This window comes from Humulus lupulus, chromosome X (genome assembly GCF_963169125.1).
Source record: "Humulus lupulus chromosome X, drHumLupu1.1, whole genome shotgun sequence".
Taxonomy (NCBI): domain Eukaryota; kingdom Viridiplantae; phylum Streptophyta; class Magnoliopsida; order Rosales; family Cannabaceae; genus Humulus; species Humulus lupulus.
This window is the reverse complement of record NC_084802.1, coordinates 47,493,487-47,521,109: the sequence shown is the minus strand read 5'-3', so window position 1 is coordinate 47,521,109 and position 27,623 is coordinate 47,493,487. Positions and strand designations below refer to the sequence as shown.

General features: G+C 40.8%; 1 pseudogene; it reads right to left on the bottom strand.

Moving 5' to 3' along the window:
- Positions 1–26,016, bottom strand: LOC133805786 (MADS-box protein AGL24-like; annotated as a pseudogene).
- Positions 26,017–27,623: the final 1,607 nt, after the last annotated feature.

Here is a 27,623-nt window from a genome sequence, read left to right as displayed (position 1 = left end):
TCATCGATCGTCATACCCTAATTTGAGAGATGTATCCGAATAGTCATCATCGAGAGAGCAGTGGCTGCTGCCATTGGTGGTTGCAGACTGTTCAGATGACATCCCTTCTTTCTTCAAATCATTATTACTATTCGAACAGACTGCTTTCTTCCCTTTAAAGTATGACATCATCTGCAATAACTATTAGACATCAATATTTAATCTCAAACACCAATATTTGCTTAAAGATTCAACACAGAGTTAATTGCTTACTTTCCGTTGTAGTTTCTAGTTTTCTTCTCTCATCTCAGCTTCCAGCATCCAAATTTTATTTTACTTTCCATTTAATATATAATATAGTTTATAGTCAAATGGAATGCATGTACAAGGAGAACGTTATCCGAAAACTCAATTTAGGACAGAAGAGCTTAAATTATGAGTACAAGCTCTTATATATGATATATATATTTCAAACTACTCTGTACTAAGTTGTAACACCAAGTACTAACATAAACAGTTTAAATTGTTAAAATTTTGAAAGATGTATAAAGTTCATCACATAACTAATTAATAATAATTTTATAAATGTAGAAATAAATAGTTATAAAATATTTTGGTGCTAAATTTCATTCTGAGTACTATAGAGAAGTACAAGGAGAAATCCAAGAAGCAATTGTTTTTGAGTTTGGGCTAGGTTCAAATATGAGAACTAGCAATCTCTTCTCTTCCGTGGAACTTGAGTAATAAATATGAGCGGCATGCCATAATAATACTTTGGTTTTTTATCTCTAGGCAAGACAAGTAATTAGTATTCAACGAAAAATGTGTTTGAAAGAGTGTTTTCTAGAAAGAGAGTATGAAGTATATAGAGAAAGAAAAGTCTAACTTTCAAGTTTCAACTTGAAATTAATGAGGCTAGTGGGTTTCCCTTTTATAGGAAAATTGGAACTGCTTAAGTCAACCTAAGGAGGCAGAAAACAACTATACCATACCTTAAACCAACACCCCGTTCAGAGAAAGTCCAATTTTTTAGGTTTCAACTTGATATTAATGAGGTTGGTGGGCTTCACCAAATTGGAGTTGCTTCTAACCATTAGATCGTTTAGGATTTCGAGAGGAAGTCTCGACTTTTGATCTATCATAGGTATGAGTATACTTGTAGGCTTGTAATGAATGTTAACCTAAGGGGAAAAAAAGAGTTACCGCACCTTACCAAGATAAGGGGAATATTGCCCTGCTGTGATTTGACTAAAATAAGGATTGCCTGCTGCACTATTTCCCAAGCATGCATGGGAGCTAGCCTTCACAGTAGTCCATGGTGTCCCTCTCTCCTAGAGCCTTCGTCATTGACTTGCTAAGTGTAACATGCCGGCCTTGAGGGCATGTTACAAGCTAGGATGGTGCTCGGTCAGATGCGCACGCGAGGGTGCAGGCTGGTGAGCATGATGATGCCTAGTTTGTACCGCAGTGGCATTTTCGTAAATATCTTTAATATTGCCCAGAAATGGATGAGACTTGGTAGGTTCCATATTGAAGGGTCAATGAATGCAATGATATGATTTGATTTGGGAGATTCGGAGAATTGGCGAGCTGAGAGCCAAATATGTCTCCCAAGAAAAAATCATATATGTTCCTAGTAGAAGGCTAAAAGCTCAGAAGGCTCTTTGTAGGGGGAGCACCTGGTGTCAGCTCTCCACCACCCCCTGGTGAAGGTGCGTCAAGTGAGCTACTACTAGTTGGGAGGACAAGTACGGCGGGCATATGAGGACCACGAAGGGACTCATATGTCTCCATGAGTAGGAGTACTCATGGACATTACCGGGCCGCCCCGGTAGTGCGTCGAAGTGTGTTACCAGAGGTTTAAGGGTGCGGTTCCCTTGGCTTGCCGGGATGCCGCTTGCATGGAACATGGCCCAAACCTTCAAGAGATGTCGTGGTGCGCCATGGCCATGAATCTTGACATGATATGGCACGGGAAGTCATTCGTGGGACTTGTTAGCATGCAAACATTGGAGGGTGCACTATGCTTAAGTAGGACAGAGGTCCAGTGTGTGCTACTGGTATGGCAGCCAGTCTCGAGGGCCTGCTAACATGCATGATGGTATGGTGCCTTGAGGATTGGACCATGGACGTATGGGAGTCCTTGGTCTGTGACGTGAGCTAATCGGATAGTATCGAATGGGACATGATGGGAGGTGTTGGCACGTCAGCTTGGTGTTGGCTCTTAGCCACACATGCTACCTTGACTTGCGAATGTCTGGGTGAGCATCGGTGTTGGGATTTTCCTTGCCATAGTGAGAACCTATGGACAATGTGAGTGTCTTGGCTAGATAGCCTTGATGCATGATTGCACTCATAGATGCTTGAGAGCATGACTTAGTGAGAGTTGTTCGAGAGACGGAAGTGTGCAGAGGCACACGGTCACGCAAAAAATGTGCCCATTGTTATTCGAATCGTTGAAAGGCTGACCTTGGCTCAGAGGAGTCAAGGTGCCACACGGGCATTTCCGCTGTCAAAATGTCATCCCATGACAGTTGGTATCAGAGCCAGGTTCTTCTCAAGTGAGGGATGAACCTGGTTGGCCCATCCTAAAAAGGATGTAGGCGTGCATAAGAAATAGAAAGGTTTGGATGCTTGGATAGATGTCGTTGAGCCTTTTAGTCACATAGAAAGGATCAGTAGGCTGAGACGAGATGAGACTTGGTTGCTCTTATTTGTGGGAATACTGGACATCCTAGAGAGGGGACAAGTTATGGTTACTTCGAATCAGAAAGTTTAGTGATGCTAGAAAGACAAAAACCACGTGCAATTATGGAAGGGCGCTACAAAAGAGTTGGAACTCATTGACACGAGACAAGGTTTGATCGAGAATTCAAGGTTGTATGCTTGTTTTGATAGTTCAGGTTCGCTTGAGTGATAGTATAAGTCGCACGGAGCACTATTGTTGAAAAGGGAACTTGTATGCAAGAGTGTGGGAGCATAATAGTGGTCGTCAGACGCTTGTTAGTCATGACAGTGATCGAGAGTGGACAACTTTGAAGAATCAGATTAAGATGAGAATGGAATGCTTCAGTTGCTACTTGTGTGCCAAAGGGCATCACATGGAGACCAAGGTGGCAGTGGCCGCGATTGTCAGAGGATAGTCGTACTTGGATGTGTTTGCATGTTTACTTGTTTTGATCCGGAAGGGAGGCGCTGAGACAATGGAGTGGGACGTGTTGGCTCACAGGGATGTTAGCTTGTGTGAGAAACACTAAGGCATTGTAGGAGATGCTAAGTTATGGAATATATGCATCAAAGGCTAGCAGAGTTGAGTAGACCGTGCACAGTGGTCAGAATAGTACTAGAGTTTCTGGAGTGCTGGAGAGCTGCGTCAAGGAAACTTAGTACTACAAGAAGGCTTAAGGAGCCGGAGATGGTGCTTGAGTTTAAATGTGGGCCAGAGGGCCTTGATATTGGGACTTAGTTACCATAGAAGCCTAGAGAAGCTGCCCGGAGGGGCGAGATGCTAGTATAAAGCAGATGGATAGCTATGTGGATAGTGCACGCATAAGGGAATCGACAGTGGTGCTACAAGAAGTAGTTGAGTTGAGAGTCACATCCTGCAGGGTGCACTTCTAGAGTTGTTTTGTGCATGAAGAGTTGGGGTAGTCAGACATCCTTGCGTGTGGGCAAGTTGTTGAGGACGCCAACAGTTGAAGTGGGGGAGAGACCTTCACGATTCAAACATCCAAATAGCAGACCAATGTTCCATTACAAAAGCATCGAGATGAGTTATCATGGAGATCGTTAGCTGTTCAGAATGTAAATCCAAGGAGACTCAGAGACAAAGACTAAGCTAGTTACCTAGGGTAAAAGTCGTCAGGACTCAGGTACTAAGGTAACATCAGTGCAACGTTTGCCTAAGGTGACAGTCAGCAGGACTAAGGTACTAAGGCAACGTAGAGATGTCGAGGGGTGAAGAATCGGAATGACCGAGGCATTAGTTCAACATCATCTTCAAAAGTGATAAATGGAACGAGGAACCGCACGTGAGAAAGCGGTTAGCTTGCGAGCTATACCTTGAGAGGTACACCTCGAGAAGAGAAGTTATTGCCAAGTTAAAGTGGGGGAGCCCACTAATTCATATGTTCGAAGGGTCAGGGTACTTGTTCAGTTTTGGTGTGTGAATCTAGGGGGAAACACAACAACAGATGGGTTGTACAGTGCGAAGACATGCATGACTGATGTGAGTAGGTCTGGTGACCAAGTGAAGCTGCAGATAGAAAGTATGCATGGGCTTAGGCTGAGACCATGATTGGGTAGGTTTTGTAGCATGTTATAGGACATGCTTAGTGTTTTATGGGGACACGTGTTTATGGAAACACAAGCCAAATGATTTAGAGAACATATGTCGAAGGGAGATAGCGGATTGGGACAACTTCAGACCTTAGGGGTGAGGTAAAGTGCAATCAAGTTGATCAAGATTCAACAGGCCGTCTAGAGTTAGGCAAGGTTGATTTGGGGGCAGAACTTGAGGCACGATGCTGAGAGTCAGCATGAGCACAAGCCAGAAGGTAGTGTAGTGGTTTTGAATGATGTCAGATCATTGACCACATTGTAGAAGCTCAGAGGAGCAGTTATGCTTATGGTCAGGAGTGGCCATTTCACATCAAGCCATGGGTATGCAGTAAGGCCGGAGGGCCAAAAGTCTGAGAGAAGAGACTACTTCGCAAAGTCTGTGTGTAAGGGTGCACTAGATACTGCATAAAGGCTACAGATGGCATGAGTGTTGCATTGAAGAGAGACACACCTTCAAGGGAAGGATGTTTCGTAGGTGCCATTGGGAACGGTTGGTTTGTGAACCTCACCTTGAGGGGTGCACCTTAATTTCATCCTTGTCAATAAGATTATGCATTGGACAGTTGGCGGGGAAGCTTCAATCAAAGTATGTGTTTACTTTGGGGTCAGTGTTGCAATGGCTACTTGGTTGACTGGAGGGACATCGTGATGGACTAGGAGGAGTTCATGTGTGCAAGGAGTATTCGAGTGCAGCGGCACTACTTCATGAGAGGATTCTGAATAACGACGGTGGCATGGGGTCCTTGATCGAGTCCAAGGGTGGACATGGGAGATCATCACCAAGTTTGTGGTTCTGCAGTGGTAGAGGGACTAGTGCAGACTCAAGATTTGGAAGAAGCATGGAGTGAGCTTAGGAGTCAAAGTAGGAAGATTGGTCAGCGGTCTGTCGATAAGGGCATCGAAAATTGAAGTGGCGGAGAGTGTAAATTTCCGGCCTTGAGGGCATGTTACAAGCTAGGATGGTGCTCGGTCAGATGCACATGCGAGGGTGCAGGCTGGTGAACATGTTGATGCCTAGTTTGTACCGCAGTGGCATTTTCGTAAATATCTTTAATATTACCCAGAAATGGATGGGACTTGGTAGGTTCCATATTGAAGGGTCAATGAACGCAAAAATATGATTAGATTTGGGAGATTCAGAGAATTTTCAAGCTGAAGCCAAATATGTCTCCCAAGCAAAAATCATATATGTTCCTAGTAGAAGGCTAAAAGCTCAGAAGGCTCTTTGTAGGGGGAGCACCTGGTGTCACCTCTCCACCACCCCCTGGTGCAGGTGCGTCAAGTAAGCTACTATTAGTTGGGAGGACTAGTAGGGTGGGCATATGAGGACCACGAGGGGACTCGTATGTCTCCATGAGTAGGAGTACTCATGGACATTACCGGGTCGCCCCGGTAGTGCGTCAAAGTGTGCTGCCAGAGGTTTAAGGGTACGGTTCCCTTGGCTTGCCGGGATGCCGCTTGCATGGAACGTGGCCCAAACCTTCGAGAGATGTCGTGGTGCGCCATGGCCATGAATCTCGACATGAGATGGCACAGGAAGTCATTCGTGGGACTTGTTAGCATGCAAACATTGGAGGGTGCACTATGCTTGAGTAGGACAGAGGTCCAGTGTGTGCTACTAGTCTGGCAGCCAGTCTCGAGGGCCTGCCAACATGCATGATGGTATGGTGCCTTGAGGATTGGACCATGGACGTATGGGAGTCCTTGGTCTGTGACGTGAGCTAATCGGATAGTATCGAATGGGACATGATGGGAGGTGTTGGCACGTCAGCTTGGTGTTGGCTCTTAGCCACACATGCTACATTGACTTGCGAATGTCTGGGTGAGCATCGGTGTTGGGATTTTCCTTGCCATAGTGAGAACCTATGGACAGTGTGAGTGTCTTGGCTAGATAGCCTTGATGCATGATTGCACTCATAGATGCTTGAGAGCATGACTTAGTGAGAGTTTTTCGAGAGACAGAAGTGTGCAGAGGCACATGGTCGCAAGAAAATTGTGTTCATTGTTATTTGAATGGTTGGAAGGCTAACCTTGGATCAGAGGAGGCAAGGTGCTGCACGGGCATTTTCACTGTCAAAATGTCAGCCCGTGACACTAAGCAACAATGGGAAAACTCGAGGCTAATAAGGCAACAATGAGGAAGGAGAGCTACATAGTGCGTACCTTGAGGTTGTGAACCAACACTTTGAAAAATTATGAGCTTGCCTAAGGGGAGTCCAACAAAAATTGGACAAGACCCGACCCAAATTCATAAGTGCCTAAATGGGCTCATAGTGGGTTGGGCCCATGATAGCCACTCTAGGTTTAACTATTGAAATTGGAAAACCATCCCTAACAGTAGTCCCCCAAGCATGGTGGGTCTCGGGGGATGGACATACAACATGCTTAGTACATTGACTTTGTATTTAGACTCCAACCTTGCTTCACCCCGACTCTAAGAAAGAGGGCTCTACATTCAATAGGGAGGTCTTGGCTCCAAGGCTCCAAGGGATTCAAATCTTAATGCCTTCTTACTCCAATTCTTCAAAAGTTGTGCCATGCCAACTTTGTGATGAGAAAGTTGAAACTGAGTAGATCCATTGAGCTTATTGGGCCTCGAGAATACATGAAGATGCACTAGGCCTAGAGATGGAGTTCAAGCTCAATGGCTTTGGTTTGAGTTTAATGTGAGGTTGATGAAGCGTTCTCTTTTGGGCTCCTTTTGACCGCTCCCTCAATCTATGTATCAACTAGGAAAACGAAAAATGTTGCTTTGGGCTTAAAGAACTGATGGAGAGCGCAATAGTCACCTCAATTATGGGAGGTAATGATGGTTTGTCAGATGTGTGATAGCGATCCACACTGGGGTCCACATGGTAGGAACTTGGCCTTTGAATTCATAAAGACAGTACAAGTCGATGGGACATCACATGACTTGCTTCCTTCCAGGCCCATTCGAATTCAAAAGCCAACACCCAAAACTCAAGGAAAACAAATCTGACCAATAAGAGAATATTCGAGTCTTATTCAAAGAATGAGAGGGAGGTAAGGTAAGTAATATGTCCCAAGCCCAACTTCATCTCGAGAGCACACCTACGAACATGACTTCTATAGTCAATTGACACCTTCCACTTCCCATCGGCATTCTTCACAAGTACGGCATTGATTTGGGTAGAAGGCTTTTATGATAGAGCTTTCCACCAATAACTTTTTGATTTCAGTCTTGATGGCTTCATACACCTCCTTGTTGAAGCTTTTTTCACTCTATATCACCAATTTCTCCTTTGGATCCACATTGAGCTAGTAAAAAATCACCTTTGGGTTGGTCCGTGCATTTTTTTTATGGGACCAACCAAAGACATCCTTATATTTGATCATAAATTTTTCTAGATTAACCCTATCTAGACCATACGCTCTGCCTTCCCTGGGTCACGCTTGTAAGAAGTTAGTTCCTCAATCTGGCCACTCACTCTCCTATCTTGGTTTCATTCGCGTAGTGTCTTCAAGTCTCAAGGATAAACAATTCATTGCTGCCAGCTTGTTGGCTTTGAGAGTCGGAGCCCAGGTCGTGGCTTGGGAATGATCTCTATATATGATTCATGCTCTTTTCTATGTGGGGAACTTCATTGCAAGGTGGTAGGTGGACACTATCTTCTTGATGGTATTCGGTGTTAACCTTTTGATGATTACATTATAGGCGGCCTGCTTTTTGGCAATAAGGAAGTTCGCCATCTCAGTCACATAGAATGGTTCCTTACCAAATGTCATAGGTAGCATGATAGATTTTGTGGTTTGGACGCACTTTCTTCCAAAACCATATTGGGGTTTATGTTCGGGTTAACTTCTCTTTTCTCGAGCTTGAGTTATTCAAAGGCATTTTTTAATATTATATTCGTAGATTTGCCCTTATTGACCAAGATCTTAAGGATTTGAAAATGGGCGATGCGTACAACGACTATGAGGGAGTCGTAAATGCGGATGGAGGATCCTAGAGGCATTTTTTCAGTGAGAGTGATGTTACTCCTCAAGTCAAAGGGCTTGAGATTCAATTGATTACACTCAGTGATGCGACATCAAAACCTGAGAAATTTGAGCATAAGTCTTCCTCAAGCTGTTGGTATCACCAGTGTCAAGTACCCCAAAGATACTCATAATGGTGTGCTCAAGATCTTTGTTTTTCTTTTTATTTCCTCCTTGGACATTGCCTTCTCAACATATCCTTGAAGTTTGTCTTGTTGAGAATTTGATCTGAGAGAGAATCAAAGAATAGAAAATGTGTTTTGTAAAAGAAAGTAATTGTATATTCGTATAAGTCATTGTACAAAGCAATATATAGGATATGTACAAATGAGCTTAGTCTAACAGCTCAGTAACAGAAAGTGTTTATCGAGTTTTTTGGAAACTAGAATTACGAAAGATAAGAGAGCAAACAAAAAGGATTCAAAGATAATCACACAAGGGTTTTTATGTGGTTGGGGCGTTAAAGAGTCTTAGTCCACGAGTCTATTGTATTAGATCTTAGAGAGTTTTAGCAATGGAGTTTTCTGCAAGTTTAAGCAGGGTGATGGCTTACAAGAGAAAAATTCCAGGGATCCCTTCTACAGTGCACAATTGGTCTTATTTATAGGCAGTTGGGTGAAATGAGCTTAAGTCGGACTAATCTGGGTCCAATAGGGAGATAATCATGGTTCACTCACTAATGGAGGCTTAATACAATGAACTTGGCTAAATGATACACATTAATCAGGGCTCATTGGGTCGGCTTGGGCATAACCACACTTTACAACTAACAACAGTACGTAGCTTCAGACTAGTCCACGTGAGCTTCTTAGGAGATCCTGGGGACAGGATTCGTCAGAGTAGTTGCAGTACTTTTCCCCAATATCTGTGTACATTCCGTATGTAACCTATTCTACAGGTTAGATGGGGAGACTAAACGTCGTGTTTCTCGAGAATGTGTCAGCGTCAGGAAAGTTCAATCCTGCCAACCCGGATGTCAGGTCCGGGTTCATTTACTAATGTCCAAGTTTGTTTACTAGGATCCCAGTTCGTTTTCCAGATCTTGGGTTTATCTACTGATGTCTCAGTCCATTCAGACGGTTGAGCTTCACCCTTATTCGCATCCCGGATGATGCCATTAAATCGGGACTGGGAAGATGAGTTGGGCCCGAACCTTGGTCCCGATTCCCTTGTTATGGTGGCGCCCATTGAAAAATGTTGGACTTACTGATGATTAGGCCACTAGGCCTCTTTTCCTCCCTATCCATTGGGCTTAGGATGGGCCTTTGATCTCTATGAAAGAGCCCATAGACCCATTAGGTTGTGCCACGTGTTCCGCGACAAAACGAGGATAACATTTACCCCCCAAGTCTTCGTCTGTGTTTGCACAGCGGAGACTTGCTTCATTCTCCTTGATCCAATCCTAACGTCCTGGTTTGTTTCCCAGAAGATGGGTTCAATTTCATGGGGGCCACTTGGTGAATCTTCCATGGAAGAGGCTTGTATTAGCGTCCTTGATCAAATCCCAACAACCCAGTTTGTTTCCCAGAAGGCGGGTTGATTTACTTAGTGGCCATTTGGATGATCCCCGTCCTTTCGAATTCCACACGCTTCGCATACGTGTCCCCCAGTAATTGGTGTGTTTTTGTCACTCACGCCTCACAAATCTATAGATAATCTTTTGATTGTCGTGTTGATAGTTGGGTGTTAGCGTGATTTCTAAGGCGTCTCATCTGTATAAGAGATGCTGGTAGGGTAATTGAGTGGGCTATTTAATATCTCTGCACCATCTGGGACCATTGGATGAGGATTTTTTTGAAAATTTCCTAAGGTGGACCGTTGGATCGGGTGGACGCAGACCGCGAATTGGAGAATCCGCGAACTGATACCTGATGGGGCTAATTAAAGCCTCTGCGTAATCCGGGACCGTTAGATGAGAAAAACCATTCTGAACCGTCAGATCAAGTGGTGTGTTTTTGGCCTATAAATACCCCTAGAGTTTCATTCACAACTTTACACCTTCTAACCATTAGAGCTACACGAGAGCTTTTTTTTATGTTCGAGTTCGCCGATGAGATTCTCCGACGACTGCTCCACCTTCGCTCTCGTTTCTTTCCGACTCGGCCCTTTTCTGCACAACTGTAAGATGGTTCGATCCCGGTTCAACCAGTAGACGAACTCCTGCATCGCCTTCATAAATTCAAGGCTAAAATCTTGTTGGTCCTGTTGCAAGAGACTTTACGACTTCCAGTTCCAGTACGTCACAGTAAGTTCTTTGGTCTTTTACCTCGGTTTTCTTTTTTTTCTTCTTCTTTTTTTTAGTATTAATTATGCAACCATAAGATTGTTAGAATCGGGACCGCCGTGTAGGGTGGTTCTAAATAGGACGGTGGTCTGTAGTGCAGAGTCGTCCCGGATCATTTTGAACTTTCTGAGATTGATTCGGGAACATTAGGGAAGAAGCCTTTCATTCCTAGTTCCTGACCAAGGATCTTGGGATCTCCATTGTGTACCGGGCCCTGACTTTCCATAAAAAATTAGAGTTTTTCGAACGTCCGGACGCCTTCAGCGCTCCTCAACTGATCATGGATCGATTTGTGGCTGAGACTGGATTTCGGCCTAAGTTGGGGCGGGACACGGCTCCGCTGGCCGCGGACCTGCTGGCCCAGCTTGGGACGACTATGTCCAACCTACAATTAAAGTGGTATACTACCCTGGCCAATCAGGATGCCCTGTTCATCTCCCAGGCCATACGTCACCAAGCCACTGCGGTAAGTTATATGTTCATACGATCTTTCACTTTAACATATTTTTTTCTTGTATGTTTTCTAACTTCTATTTGTTCCAGGACGCGTTGTTGGGCCATAGGAATGTGGACTTGGTGGCTGAGATGGCGATGAAGCTGGAGACGGTCCAGTTAGCGCTGGAGGGGGCTGTTAACCAGGGGGAAGCCGCCAAGGAGGCCCTCGCCAAAGAGGCTACCTGGTTCCAAGCCGACCGCGAGGAGGCCACCCAGATTCAGGCCCAACATGAAGAAACTTTGTCCAGGAAGGAAGTTGACCATAAAAGGTTGGTGGATAACCTGGAGGCAGAGCTTCTTCGTGTTCGAGGTTCAGAGGCATCAAACAAGGCCCTTCTGGAGGCAGCTGAGGCTTAGCCTCGTTAGGACTGGGAGGAAGTTGTAACTCTCAAGTCCTGGGTTCAAGCCCTAGACAGTTTGCTTCAGCTGGAGGTAAAACGAAATGAAGAGATTCACCAAGAGAAGGAGCAGGCCGAGGCTCTACTGGAGGCCACTTTTGATGAGGCCATTTACATGGCCTGGCTCCAGGATAAGAACATGATCCTCCGCGTTTATCCTGATCCTGCCACAAAGAAAGCTAAGTTTGAGGCCAAGGAGAAAGCCGATGTAGAGCTTTTGGCTGGGGATGAACAAGGCAAGGCTATCCTAAATGCTCCAGACCAGAGCGAAGCCTAGGCCTGGGCCTCTAAGTTGTAATCAGGGCTTCTCTTTCTTTATTTTTTTTGTTTATATTTGTATCACTTTTGTGGATGTGGAAGTGTCCAAGACAATTTTTCTTGTTTGTTTTTTTTATATGTTGATTTTATTTCTTGCACAACGTTTTCCCTTTTTTATTCGTTTATTTTTCCTCCAAAGTTCACTAAGTGTTTTACCACTTTGCATGAACATGAGTCGAATGTATGGTCTCGGTTCCAATAGCCGGGACCACTCGGGAAAGGTTGTAGAAGGCATTTAGCCTGTCCGGGGACCCGTGTACAGGTCTTGACGGCCTGGACTGTTTCAAACTTATCAATATGACTTAGCTTTTTTTATCCTGATTTTGTAGTTCGGACTCCAACGGCCTGGACTGTTAGATATTCCTTTTGGATACGACTTAATTAGTTGACTCGCTTTAATCCTGACGTTCAGGTTCCAAAGGCCTGGATCGCTAGAGAGTTATTAACTATCGTCATATTTATTTGTCCTGATTTTGATGTTCACGTCCCAACGGTTTGAACCATTAGAGATTAGTTGATTAGCTTATTTCAAACCTAGGGGTCAGGTTCCAACGGTCTGTGCCATTTATAAGTCTAATTTTACACAACTTAGACTTAAGAATCATGTTCCAATGGTTCTTATAGAGGAGACATGAATAAGGATTCGATTACTTGAGACCACGCTGGGTCAACCGTTTTTTAGGTATTTTGTACTCCTGGACCGTGTATGTCCGAGTTAGGACTGGACCTGAGTCTTACGCCTTATTGGGTTTTATACCCCCGGGACCATGTATGTCTAGGTTAGGACTGGGCCTCAGCCTTGTGTCCTTTTGGGTTTTGTACCCCCTGGACCATGTATGTTCGGGTTAGGACTGGGCCTGAGCTTTGCATCCTGTTGGGTTTTATATCCCCCGGACCGTGTATGTCCAGGTTAGGGTTGGGCCTGAGCCTTGCGTCCTGTTGGGTTTTGTTGGGTTTTGGTACCCCCAGTCTATACGGCCCAGATCAGGACTAAACTTTGCGTTTTTCATCTTGTTTTGTTTTTATTCCTGGACTTGTTCATACAGATGGTCATACCCCTAAGTGATCGAAGACTGTAGTCTTGGGTCACTTGTCAAAAAAAGAACGAAGACGGACGCAAACTTGTATTTCTTTATGATGTTTTGTACACACCATTTTGATTAAGTAAGAAATCGTCATGGGGCGTACATCGTTTACAAGAAAAATTAATACTAGAATCAAGCCCTCCCGACTACTGATAGTACCAGCAGAGGTGTTCTGCGTTCCAAGCCCTTAGGACCTATGTTCCGTCTATTCGCCTTAAGCGATACATTCCCAAACATACTTTATTTTGGATTTCGTAGGATCCTTCCCAGTTCGGTCCTAGAACCCACGCTCCCGGGTCTTGGGTTGCAAGGAAGACTCTTCTAAGGACTAGATCACCAGTTTCAAATTTTCAATTTTTAACTTTAGAGTTAAAGTGCCTGCGATCTTTCCCCGATACATCTTCAGCTGAACCTGAGATTCTTCCCGGATCTCTTCAATGAAGTCTAAGGGTTCTTGGAGTAAGGCGTGGTTCTGGACGGGATTATAAGTGTCTCGTCTGTGAGATGGGACTGCCATTTCCACTAGGATGACTGCTTCACATACGTATACCATTGAGTAGGGAGTGTGTTTGGTAGATCTTCTTTCTATGGTCTGGTACGCCCATAGGACGCGGGGCAGTTCTTCCGGTCATTTGCTCTTATAGGCTTGAAGCTTTTTCTTTAATGTCCCCTTCAAAATCTTTTTCACGGCTTCTGTTTGCTCGTTTGCTTGAGGCCTGGCGACCACAAAGAAGCTTTTGATGATGTCATGTCTTTCACATAAGTTAGTGAAGTGGACGATGTCAAATTGCTTCCCGTGTCGGTCACGATTTTATGAGGGAGGTCGTATCTTCACTCGCTAATGGAGGCTTAATACAAAGAACTAGGCTAAATAATACACATTAATCAAGGCCCATTGGGTCGCCTTGGGCATAACCACGCTTTACAACTGACAATAGTATGTAGCTTCAGACTGGTCCGCATGAGCTTCTAAGGAGATCCTGGGGATAGGATCCATCAGAGTAGTGGCAGTACGATTCCCCAATATCTGCGTACATTCCGTATGTAACCTCTTTCGCAGGTTAGTTGGGGGAGACCAAACTCCATGTTTCTCAGGAATGTGTCAACGTCAGAGAAGTTCAATCCTGCCAACCCGGATGCCAGGTCCGGGTTCATTTACTAATGTCCAGGTTCGTTTACTAGGATCCCAGTTCATTTTCTAGATCTCGGTTTTATCTACTGATGTCTCAGTCCAATCAGATGGTTGAGCTTCACCCTTATTCGCATCCCGGATGATGCCATTAAATCGGGACCGGAAAGATGAGCTGGGCCCGAACCTTGGTCTCGATTCCCTCATTATGGTGGCGCCCATTGAACAGTGTTGGGTTTACTGACGATTGGGCCACTAGGCCTGTTTTCCTCCTTTTCCATTGAGCTTAGGCTGGGCCTTTGATCTCTACGAAAGAGCCCATAGACCCATTAGGTCGTGCCACGTGTTCCAGGGCAAAATTGGGATAATAGAAAGCTAATAAACTAACAGGTGTAAAAGAATAACGTTATACTCTAACATCCCCCCGCAAACTGAGAGGGGAAGCTACAACACTCAGTTTGGACCGTAGTCAAAGAAATCAAGCCGGAGCAACACCCTTGGTAAGAATGTCAGCAGCCTAATCAAACGAAGAAATGTGCCGAACTTCAATTTGGCAACGAATGACCTTCTCACAAAGAAGAAGTCCAACTCGATATGCTTTGTGTGAGCATGTAAGATAGGATTAGAGGACATAAGAACAGTGCTCAAATTATCACACCAAATGAGAGGAGTCCGAGAAGAGGATACTTGTAGCTCTCCAAGGAGAGACTGCACCCAAGTGATTTCAGCAGTCAAAGAAGCTAGGCTACAGTACTCAACTTCAGTGCTACTGCGAGACACAGTAGGCTACTTCTTAGAGCTCTAGGACACTAAGTTTGCACCTAAGAACACACAATAGTCTATAGTAGAAAGACGATCATCGGGATCCGAAGCCCAATCAGCATCACAAAAGCCAGTGATAGCCAAGTCTTGGGATCATCGAAGATGCAAACCATGATGCAAAGTACCTTTGAGATACAAGAGAATCCTTTTGACGGATTTCCAACGAGCTTCAAGAGGAGTTTGCATAAATTGGCAAACCTTATTAACAAAGTAAGCAAGTTCGGGTCTAGTAATTGTGGCATATTGGAGTGCGCCAACAATAGTGTGATAGAGCTGCACATCAGGAACTGGATCACTCCCATTAGAATAGAGTTTTTCAGACCAGTCATAGGCGTGGGAAGGCTATTAACAAACTGCATCTTCACTTTACAGAGCAAATCATAGATATACTTGGTATGAGTAAAAAACAAGCCATCAGCAGTAGAAGTAACTTGAATGTCGAGAAAGTAATTAAGAAGACCCAAGTCTTTCACAGCAAAACAAGTGTTGAGCTGACAAATAAGTTGTTGAACCTCATCATCATGACTATCAATCACACAAATATCATTAACATACACAAGTATAATCACAATAGAATGCATAAAGTGCTTGATAAAGAGAGAGTGATCACTCTTTGAGAAAAAAAAACCAAGTCGCAACAAAGCCAAGCACAATTTCTCAAACAAAGCCCAAGGGCTTGTTTAAAGCCATATAGTGCCTTATGAAAAATAAAATTGGGATGTTGAGAATCTTCCATACCAGGAGGTTGCACCATATACACCTCTTCCTTCAAATCACCATTCAAATAGACATTATTAACATCCAATTGTTGGATAGACCAGCCACGAACAAGGACTAAGGTAAGAACAATACGGATCGTAGTAGGCTTCACAACATGACTAAAAGTCAGCCAGTTGATGAAAACCTTTAGCCACCAAACGAGCCTTATACTTGGAAATAGAACCGTTGAGGTTCTCTTTAACCTTGAGAACCCACTTACAGCCAATGGCCTTGCGGTCAGGGGGTAACTCAACTAAGGTCCAAGTGTGATTACGAATAAGAACCAAGAACTCCTCAGCCATGGCATCTTTCCAATGTTGATGTTGAAGTGCATCCTTAAAAGAGGTAGGCTTTTTCGAAGTAAGAAACACTTTAGGCTTAAAAATCCCAGCTTTAGACCGCGTAAGTATTGGGTGAACATTTGAATCCTCTTGAATAGAAGCCATAGGAACATCATTAGAAACAACTTCAGCTAAATGAACTGCAGTAGGAGCAACAATACCTGAAGAAGAAGTAAGACTAGGTGATGACACCTCAGGAAGAGAGTCACCAGCAAAAGGGGTTGCAGTAGTAGGAGCCAGAGGACAAGATGGTTGTAGAGGAGGCACAATTAGAGAACGTGAGGGTGGCAGAGAAGCAAAAGCTACACCAGTAGGCGTGGAAGACAAAGGTGATGGAATAGAGGCCGAAGGAGCATGAATACGCACACCAGACGAAGGAGGAGAACCATATGGAACATGAGGAATGTTATCCTATTGCAATTTGATAGTGTGCAACATTATTTCTCTGGTGGCCTGGGGTCAAGCCTCCAAACTGTTCCATAGTGTTCCTTACTCCTAGAGCCTTAGTTGTTGACTCGCTAACCAAAAGTTGACAAACATAGGGTCGAGGAGGCCACCATGAGGAAGAAGCAATCCTCGAGTTGCGCAGGGCACACCTTGAAGCTGCAAAGTTAGCATTTTAGAGAATAACCAATTCGCTCCAGGGGAGTCCAACAATTATGGGCCAGGACCCATTCTTAATCCATATAAGTGCCTAAATGGGCTCACAATAGGCTTTAGAACCACTCCAGACCTAACTATTGGGTTAGGAAAACCACCCCAACAAAAATAAATAAAAAAAAATAGAAATTATATCCATCTACATGCATATTAATTTTACTTTTTTGAGAACGACAATACACATGTAAATACCAAGAATATTTTTGTATAAAAACAACTAATACTGATAAATTAGAAATTACCACGCACCAGCTTTAATAATGATTTGGACAACACATCGACGATGATGATAAGAACAAATTACAATCAAAATTATATACAATATGCAATTCATTATATAAATGATATATTGATACTCATCATGACTATGTATATCACGGGGGAAACAAAAGTTAAACCTTCCTTTCAAGTGCCGCAATCTCAGTCTCAAATCGCTCTTCCTGAAAGAGAATTATGCATGGGATTAATGTAAAGCTAAAACCATGTATGATTAATTTTCGAGCTAGAAGTACGTAATTGATTAAGATAAATACTATATATATACTTTAGTCTCGAGCACACGGATAAGTCCAGATTCAAGCTTGTTCTCTAAGTCTATTAGTTCTTCCATCGTTAACCCTTCAAGATCCACTCCCATCATATGCCTGCATAAGTGTCGTACGTCAACATGTAGGCAAATATACATGTATATATATATTAAGATTCAAATAGAAAGAATATAATAAGACCTAATTACCAAATATTTGAATACAACTACTACAGATATATTTAGATTCAAATAGAAAGAATATAATAAGACATAATTACCAAATATTTGAATACAACTGCTACAGTATATATATATAGCAGTACCTTAGCTTGAGGCTCTTATGTGCAAGTTCCCTTCTCAACCTCATGCGATTGGCCTCATTGTCCAGCTACATACGAACAATGGATCATATATACAAATAAAAGGGGTATAGCTTAATTGCATAGAATTAACCATCAAGCCCTTCAAGTTATTTGTATATGAATTTAATTAAAAAAAATTACATTTGTTGCTAACGCATCAATTAATTCTGTTTTATCATATATATATATATATATATATTTATGCTGAGGTATATCGTTTCTTAATATAGAAAATGTACACGAATACTTTGAGCTTAGCTCATTACACGTGTAAGTGAGGAACACACAATTCAAAACAGAAAAATTATTCCAAATCAAGTACAATGAGTATTTCCTATAATCAGGGATCACAGAATATTCTAGACTATCACAGCTAGGTACCCTACATTATAGAAATTGCTGATTTCATATCTTTTCACCACCGGAGGGGTGATATTTGCACACCGAGTTTGTCTATGAGCATTCGAAGGTTTGAGTGAGACAGCCCCTTTGTTAGACAATCAACCACTTGATCCGATGATGGCATGTATCTAACCTGTAATTCTTTCCTGAGCACTTTGTCCCTCACAAAGTGCATATTAATTTCAATATGTTTCGTTCTTGCATGATACACCGGATTAGAAGCCAATACACCAGCACTCACATTATCACACCATGTAATTGATTTGGCTGCCAGTGGAAACTTTAGTTCCTTCAGTAGAGACTCTATCCACGTAATTTCAGTAGCTACATGAGCCGAAGCTCTATACTCGGATTCAGTGCTTGATCATGCTACCACTGCTTGCTTCTTCGATGACCATGACACAAGTGAGTCACCAAACTAGACACAATAACCAGTAATTGATTTTCTATCATCTGGGCAACATGCCCAATCCACATCTGAATAACCTGTTATACTCAACCGATCACTAGGCATCCATGTCCAACTGTCCCTTTTAAATATCTCAACACTCGCCTGACTCCACTCCAATGAACTGTTGAAGGTGCTTGTAGGAATTGGCTAAGTTTATTTACAACATATGCTATATCTGATTGAGTGTGGCATAAGTATTGTAAAGCACCCATTACACTTCTATAGATGAAAGAATTCATCAGTTTTTGTCCCTCATTAATAGACATTGGTTTGCCTGCTATAATGGGAGTCGGGCACGACTTTAGATTTTTCATCCTATACTTGTCAAGTATCTCTTCAATGTATTTAGATTGTGTCAAGTAGATCCCTGTTTCATCTTTGTATACTTCAATACCGAGAAAGAAGTGTAGTGGTCCCAAGTCCTTGAGTGTAAAGCTCTTATTCAAGGCTGCTATGAACTAATTTAGTTTGTTAGTATTGATACCAGTAACTATGATATCATCCACGTAGATCAGTACTAGCAAAATCACATTGTCCTGATTATAAGGAAATAAGGAATTTTCTGATCTTGAATTTGTGAACTTCCAAGTCAGTGGAGTGTTTTTTAGTCTCTTGAACCAGGCCCGTGGTGCCTGTTTTAGACCATACAATGACTTGTGCAACTTGCACACATAGTCAGGTCTATCATTGTCTTCAAAACCTCGAGGTTGAACCATGAATCCATCCTCTTTGAGATAGCCATTTAGAAAGGCATTGTTGATGTCCAATTGTCGTATTGGCCAGTTTCTAGAGACAGTTATGGTCAAGACAATTCTGACAATGGAAGCCTTAATCACGGAGCTGAAAGTTTCACCAAAAGCTATCCCCAGACGTTGGTGAAATCCCGTGGCAACCAAGCGTGCTTTGAGTCGTTGGAGAAAACCATCTGCATTTTTCTTTATCTTAAACACCCATTTGTTACCACCAAGATTATAATAAGGAGAATTTGGAACAAGGGACCAGGTCTTGTTAGCTTGTAAAGCACTTAATTCTTCCTACATTGCCTTACGCCACCCCTTAATTCCAAGGGCATCTTCAACACAAGTAGGTTCCTCGGTGATAGGAGACCATTAGGACTGATTGAGATACACTTTAGGCTTATAGATTCCATCTTTTACCAGAGTGATCATTGGATGAGATGGTTTAGGAGCAGTCTTTGGTGGTAACTGCAGGAGTGCTGCTGTTGGCCGTGTCATCATGAGGAGAAGAAGCAACATCACAACTAGAGGCTATACTAGAAGGGCTGGACACAGTAGCATGATCAATAGTTTTAGTAATCAAAGGTGAGTGTTCAAGAGAAGATACCTGATCATTGTTAGGTGAAGAACTGGCGTGTGTGGCTGGTGCTGCTGTAACAGACACTTGAGCTAGAAAATTAGGCGAGCTGGAAGTGGAAACAGGTGTGGACAAAGTGAGTGGAGGCACAAGAATTTGGAACAAGCTGTGGGAGTGAGAGTAACCTGTTTTGGGGGCTGATGAGTATTAAGAAAACCTGCTTTAAATGGAAAATCCTGCTCATTAAAAGTCACATTACAATAAATATAAATACGACCAGTGGAGCTTAAACATTTATATCCCTTGAAAAAATCACTGTAGCCTAAATTGACACATTTCATGGAGCGAAAACTGAACTTATGTTCTTGATATGGGTGATGACACGAGAAACAAGCAGAGCCAAAGACACGAAGAAGAGAATAATCTGGTTTTTTGTGGAAGAGAGTCTCAAAGGGTGAAACATGATGAAGAATAGGTGTTGGCAATCGATTGATTAAGTATACAAAAGTTTGGAAAGCATCCACCCAATATTTGAGTGGCATGGCAGCTTGTGCCAAGAGTGTAAGTCCCATCTCCACTATGTGGCGATGTTTGCGTTCAATACACCCATTTTGGGCAAATGTGTGTGGACAAGAGTGTTGTAAGAGAATGCCACTTTCTTGACAATGGTTGAGAAATACTGATATTCACCTCCCTAATCACTCCTTAGTGTTTCAATTTTCCTATCGATTTGGTTTTCTACCAATGTTTTGAATTGAGTGAAGGCAACAAGAGCATCAAATTTGAATTTGAGAGGGTAGAGCCATGTGTAGCGACTGAAATCATCAATGAAGTGAATATAAAATATATAGTTAGTATTTGACATAGTTGGTGCTGGCCCCCAAAGATCAGTATGAATCAAATCTAGAACATGAGAATCTTTGTTGTTTGATGATGGGAAAGGTAAAGAATAAGATTTTCCATATTGGCATGCATAAAAAAAATTGCTTCTCATTTCTCAATAGTTTTACATTAGTGGCAGTTAGAATTTGATGTAAAATTCTAGGAGATGGATGTCCTACACGCCTGTGCCATGCATCATTCTTGGAAAGTAAAGACTCATCAGTCACTGACCAATTTACATTATTTTTGGAACTTGACAGAAAAGAGGCAGCAATAAAAGGACTCGAAGAAGAACCTGTTTTTTCAGCAGAAAAAGACCGATTGATGTTGGTGTTGAGTTGGTAGAGAACATCCCTAAGTTTCCCTTGGAGCAACACCCTCCTTGTGGCCTTGTCCTTCACAAAAAAATAATTGGCATCAAACTCAATAAACACATTATTATCAATGGTAAGCTTAGAAACACTAATAAGGTTTTTTGCAATTTTAGGGACATGTGGCAGGTCATTTAAAACAAGAGAATGATATGATTTAGTGTATAAACTTCCTGTGCCAATATGAGAGACTGGAATGGTATTACCGTCACCTACTGTGAGGCGTTCCTTCCACCATACGGAGCTTGTTGGTTCAAATTGTTCACATCAGAAGTAAGGTGGTTGCTGGCTCCAGTGTCAGCATACCACGCATCAGAGTCGACCACTTCAAGAGAAGCAACGAAAGCAAAGGGAGGTTTCTGTGATTGATTCAGATTTTTCCTCATGTAAGTTTCATCATATCTATTGTAGCAAACAACAGCCGAGTGCCCATATTTTCCACATAATTGACAAGTAGGTCGAGTGTTACTTCCTCTGCCACCATGGCCTCGTGAACGGCCAGGTCCACTTTTGTCTGAACCATGTCCCCTTGGACCTTGCTGTGAGTAACCACGACCTCCTGGGGAGTTTGAATAAGAGGTATTGTGTTTGTGTGGTGGTTGAGAAGAGTTTTTGTTAGCAAAGTTGGCTGATGGAGAACTCAAATCCTTGTTGGTCTTACTAGTAAGGTTGAGACGATCGAGACGACTGTCAAAACTCAGTAAAGTGTCCTGGAGTTCCTGCGAGGTGATGTTTTTGCGGGCTTTGATTTGAACCATGATAGGGAGATACTTTGCATCCAGACCATTTAGAACATTAGTAACAAGTTGAGATTCAGGATATGGACTACTTGCTATAGCAAGCACATCGGCCTAGGTGCGCATCTGTCGGAGATAGTCAGTCATGTTCATGGCTCATTTCCTAGTGGTCTGTAGCTTTGTACGTGTCTCATCCATTTTTGCCTTTGAGTGAGCCCCATAGAGTGTCTCAAGAGACCTCCATAACTCTGCTGCGGTATGACAGCCCATTACTTCCCTGGCTATGGTCTTTGTCATAGAGCCATAGAGTCATCTCATGAGGAGCTGATCGTTAACGATCGATTTTCATACGTTGGGTTGCTCATGAGTTATGTATTGCCGGCGGTGTCTTCTTATGCGTCAGAGCTGAGACTAGAAGGGATGAACTCTAGTGGTGGGTGTCTGGTGCCATTCAGGAACCCATCTAGGCGATGTCCTCAAATGATGGTAGAAACCATCGTGCGCCACAGGGTGAAGTTATTTTCTCCAGTTTCATCATGAAAGGCTGGCTGAGAGTGCTCTTGAAAAGATTTGAAGGGATTAGAGATGTGATTGTGGTGGCAGCATTGGAGCTTGACCCCATTTGGGTGGTAGCAGAGTGCATACCCCCTGAAGAAACGACCGCCGATGTGCTCTCTTTTGAGACTGGAGGTGTGCTCCCGGAGCTGGGTGTGGTGGTGTCGTCTTTGTCGGACATGGTGGCGGCGAGGGCCTCTATTGCTCTGATACCAAGAGAAGATTTGGATTTTTGGAAGGAGAATATTGCTCAACTCAATCGATGCTGAGGTATATCATTTCTTTATATAGAAAATGTACAAGAATACTTTGAGCCTTAGCTCATTACACGAGTAAGTGAGGACCACACAATTCATTCCAGAAAAATTATTCCAAATCAATTACAATGAGTATTTCCTATAATTAGGGATCACATAATATTCTAGACCATCACAGCTAGACACCCTACATTATAGGAATTGTTGATTTCATATCTTTTCATCAAGCACAGTCATTCTAAATAGGTTCTTTATTTTGTTATTATTTGAAGTAAGACTGTTGCAAAACGACGTATAAATATGCTCTTTAATGAAACATCCAAAACTAAATCTATTAATAAAGAAAATCAAAACGCCAAAGTACATGAAAGAGAAAATTATTACAACCGACAAGCCAAAGTCAAAGATACAAACAAGACATAAGAATGTCTCGTTAATACCTACGTACCTTCATAGAGAAAAAAAACAATGCATCCATAAGGATTCAGACCATTTCCATTAACAAAAACTTTTTAATCAAAGTTTATAAGGAAAAAATGAAAAAATAGTTCCATAAAGGGAGATATATGAAAATGGATCATTAGACTTGAGAAAAAAGTAGGACGAAAATGTGATGTATGAAATATTATAATACCTGCAAATCAAGAAAGGGAGCTTGGCCCAGTTTGTTGTTGTGATTATTATGCTGATCATGAGAAACACACCTTGCAAGTAGATCATTCATACTAGACAACATAAAGGTATATATGTCAGCACTTATAACTGTAAAATGTGTATATATATATATATTTATTTATTTATATGGAAGTGTTTTTAATGGTAAAAAATAAGTATACTTACGTATATTTATATAAAAAATATATTTAGAAAAAGATTAATTAATTAATTAGAAGAAGAAGGTATGAGATATGGTGCATTTAATTTTTTTGCTATAAATATTAAAAAGGAAAAACAGAGATGTGCTTAATTTGCAAAGAGAGACATCGTTTTTTTCCCTAATATATTCGGTATATATATTTGTGTGTGGTATATATTAAGCAATGGTAACATGATTTTTTTTTTTAAAATAAGCTAAACAAAAAAGGTATGCTAGCTATATATATATATATATAAGTGTTTTTGGAATCAATGGTAAGGGAGCTATGGATAAAATTGTTGTTGTTATTATTATTATTTTTGTATATACCGCCTAATTATAGAATTTAGAGCACAGTTGACTTAGAGATAGTTTAACTACCAGTAATAGTACATTCATTTATATATTCTTTTTGCATAGGACCAAAGTTCCGGACAAGGAGCAAATATCAAGTTCATTAGTTTTCTAAAAGTGTTGATCTCGTATATAGATTTCTTAACATTAATAATCTACATCAAACAGTTTATTTATTTGATCTGCTTGCAGAAAATCGATATCAACAAGCTAATCTCTATATTATTCATTATTAGTAAAAGTTGAATAATAGAATCATGAGAGAGGCTAGCGCATTAATTAACCTCTCTAATTATGTGAAAAAAATTATAATTTCTTTTCTTCCAAATTTTGACTTGTTGGAAGAGACAAAGATTAAAAAAAAGAACAAGTGTTTATAGGGTAGAAAATGAATGAACAATTAATAAATTAAAAACCAATTCGTAGAACAGGCCATCGAATCCAAATAATATATGATATTTTGTTTTTACACTAAACAATACAAACCATTAGTTTATGATCAGACGATATATTTTTCTTTTTTCTATCACTAACATAGGTAGGCTATATATCGGTGTATATATATATATATAGGTACCAAGTGATTATTTTTTAAGGATATTCAGTACATGGATAATGTGCAATTCTAATTTTTTTTACTTATAGAAGATTACCCACAAAATTTTAGAAAATTCTAAAATAATTTAGAATATCAAAATCAAAATTTAAATAGTTTGTTGCACACGTAATTGTTTCAATATTTATACTTGTGTGCAACAAATTTTTTGAATCATGATTTCAGCATTCTAAATTATTCAAAATTTCTTAAAAAATTATAAGATTTTCTGTAACTACATTATACACTGTCGTGTAAAAAAAATAAAATTACAACTTATCCATTTACCAAAAATACTAAAAAATACCATATAATGATTAAATATTTTTTTTATACCAAACTTTTTTCATATATATAATTAGTGTGTATAGTATTATGCGCTCTCTCTCTATATATATATATATGTATACTGTATGTATCTATATATATTGTGTAGTATTGTGGTGTATACCCTATGATCGATCAAGACCACAAACTTCATGAAGTTCTGATCCTAAATCCTAATAATTTCATGAATATTTTAAAAAGGTGAGGAGTATATATAAAAGGAGCAGCTTAAGCTATGACCCCAAGGAGTGTCAGTGATCTACTGGCTGCTTCCAAATTACTAGCAGTGCTTCTAGTTAAATTATGCAAATTACTGTGCTTAATTAATTATAACTGTTGACCATGAATTTTTTTCCAAATATAGCTGTATAAATTCAATACAATTATTTGTAATATTACCGTGAATAGAAAAAGTAGTGAACTATAATTTACTGAAAAACACACAAACTAGCTAAGACGTACAGATAATTAAACCAGTCCCCTTTCCTCCAAGTACTATATAGTACTGTATATAAATTAAAGCACTGTATATTAATATATTTAATTTCTTCCCAAATGATTAATTAACATCTAAAGCCATGATTTTGATGCATTTTAAATGCAGTAAAATAAATAGGAATTAAAAAAAAAAACCTAGATGTGGAAAACTCAAAGAGCTTGCCAGTAGCAGAAAATGTGATTAGGGCAACCTCAACATCGGTAAGAACAGAGAGCTCTTTGGCTTTTTTGAAAAGCCCTCGTCTCCTCTTCGAGAACGTTACTTGCCTCGCCGTCACATTATCAATCTTCTTGATCTTTATCCTCTCCCGATCCATTTTTCTCTGCTGTAATTAATTGCTTTTCTTTAATTTAAAAAATTATTAAGATCTAAATAAATATATATTTATATGCATGTAGATAATACATATATATATATAACACAAATCACAAGACGTACGGAAACTTTGTTTATTTTCCAAAATGCTGCTAGTACTAACTTAAAAAGAATAACAATAATAAAAAAGTGATGTAGACAAAAAAATGTGAGCAAGCAAGGAATATATACCTTGGAATATATGTATACATGTAAAGATATAAACAAGTGGGGTCTCCATTCAATTTCAAAAATAATAATAATAATTGGCAAGAGGGCATATGGGATCTGAAGAAAACCCAGAGAGTTCAGAGATATCTGGGTTTTGATACCTTTTTTTCTTGGGAAACCAGCAGGTAATGGTTCACAAGCTTGTGTAATTCTGATTAAGGCAACCAAAGAGACCATTCAAAGAATGGAAGGAGAAGACTTGTTAGAGAAATGAAGTTGTGGTCTTCCTTTTATAGCTAAATCCATTTTGTTCCTATTTTAAATATGTCGATAGATTTTGTGTAATTTTCTAACTATTTTTGTTTTCATAATTTTCAATTTGTAAAGGAGTTCAAGAAGCGTTTCTAATTTTGGTATTTTGTTTATTATTTGTTTACTACTTTTATGGTAATTTATATATATTTTAAAAAATAGTAATAATATATGTGGACTAATCACTTTCCGTACGTAGTGGCCATGCTGCTATTCTGCTATCAATTCAATGCTTTCATTATCCCTAGTTTCCCTACCCCCCTCTCTCTCTCTCTCTCTCTCTCTCAAGACTCGAGTTATCAGTGACCACCACACCATGAGTATATTGTTAACATTTTGTTATGAATAATTAAAATGTTTTTTAATATACAGTGACTTTACGTTCGTTTTAGCTTCCACGAGACTCGCATGTTCAATTTATAGGGAATTTTATTCCCCACCACATAAAATCAAAGAAGAAAAATGTTATTTTTCCTCTACTCGAAAAGATATGAGATGGCATAATTCTTTTAATCATTTTTAAATTTGAACAAAATTGTATATCTTAATTATTTTCTCTTATATTTTAATTAAATCACTCTAAAAATTGGATCTATTTGGTATATAAAATTAGATCGGATTGAACTAAATATTAGATGAGATTAAATTGGATTGTTTAAGAATTGTGTATTCTGTTATTGTAAGTAGTACTAAATCTATAATATAATCATTTATTACAATTTTATTAAATAAATAAGGAAAATTAGCGGCTAACGTTCATGTTCTCTTAACATTATTACACTTATGTCTCAAATCTTTTTTTGTTTTTTGTGGCAATACATTTCTAGTATGTTCATCTTCTATAATCAATCTTGTTACTTATATTTTTTCAAAACCTCTCACGTGAGGTGTCTTGGAGGCATGTGCCTAGGGACATGTGTCACATCTGAGATGGATAATTTAATCCTCAACGAGTAGCTTGTCATGCAGTTATCCATGTCCCCAAGTATGCAACAAATGCTACTCGCACTACTACAAAAAAGATTTTTAGGGCACGCCCTCTGCGAGTCCTTTATTTGAGAGCCTTAAAAAGTAAGGGTTTTTAGGACTTGCATTGCGAGCCCTAAAATAATATTTTCAGGACTCGCATTGCGAGCCCTAAAAGAATGGTCGGCGTCGGCGGTGGAGCCACCACTCCACGGTGGTGGTTCGGGAGGACAACGACTGGGCTTCGAATCCCAAGTCTCGGGGAGCGTCGTGGTGGTGGTGGTTCTTCTTGGAACAACCTAGAATAGCCAGATTTACACTATGATTTCTCAGACTTCCATGGATTCCAGCAAACGTCGACTTCCAATTCTGATGGCCATTAAGTCTGATCCTTTAGTGTGTTTTGACGCCCAAAACACAAGGAATGTAATGGTGGTGGTCGTTTGAGTCAGGGTGGCTCGATGACGTCCAAAAACACTTGAAAGTGTTTGAGAAACTTAGATACACCGCGACTTTGAACGAATCTATGCGGAGGAGAAGGGCGTGTGTGGGGCTGGGCTCGCGAGGGTCAAAGGTCAGCGACCTTCTGCGTCGCCTGGTCCAGCGTGTGTCGATGGTGGACGGCGGCAGGGCGGCAATCTGGCCTCACATTGTCGTAGGTGGGAGAAAGACAGAGAAATAGTCAGCTGCTCCTTGTTTTCTTCTTCTTTGTGTGCTGA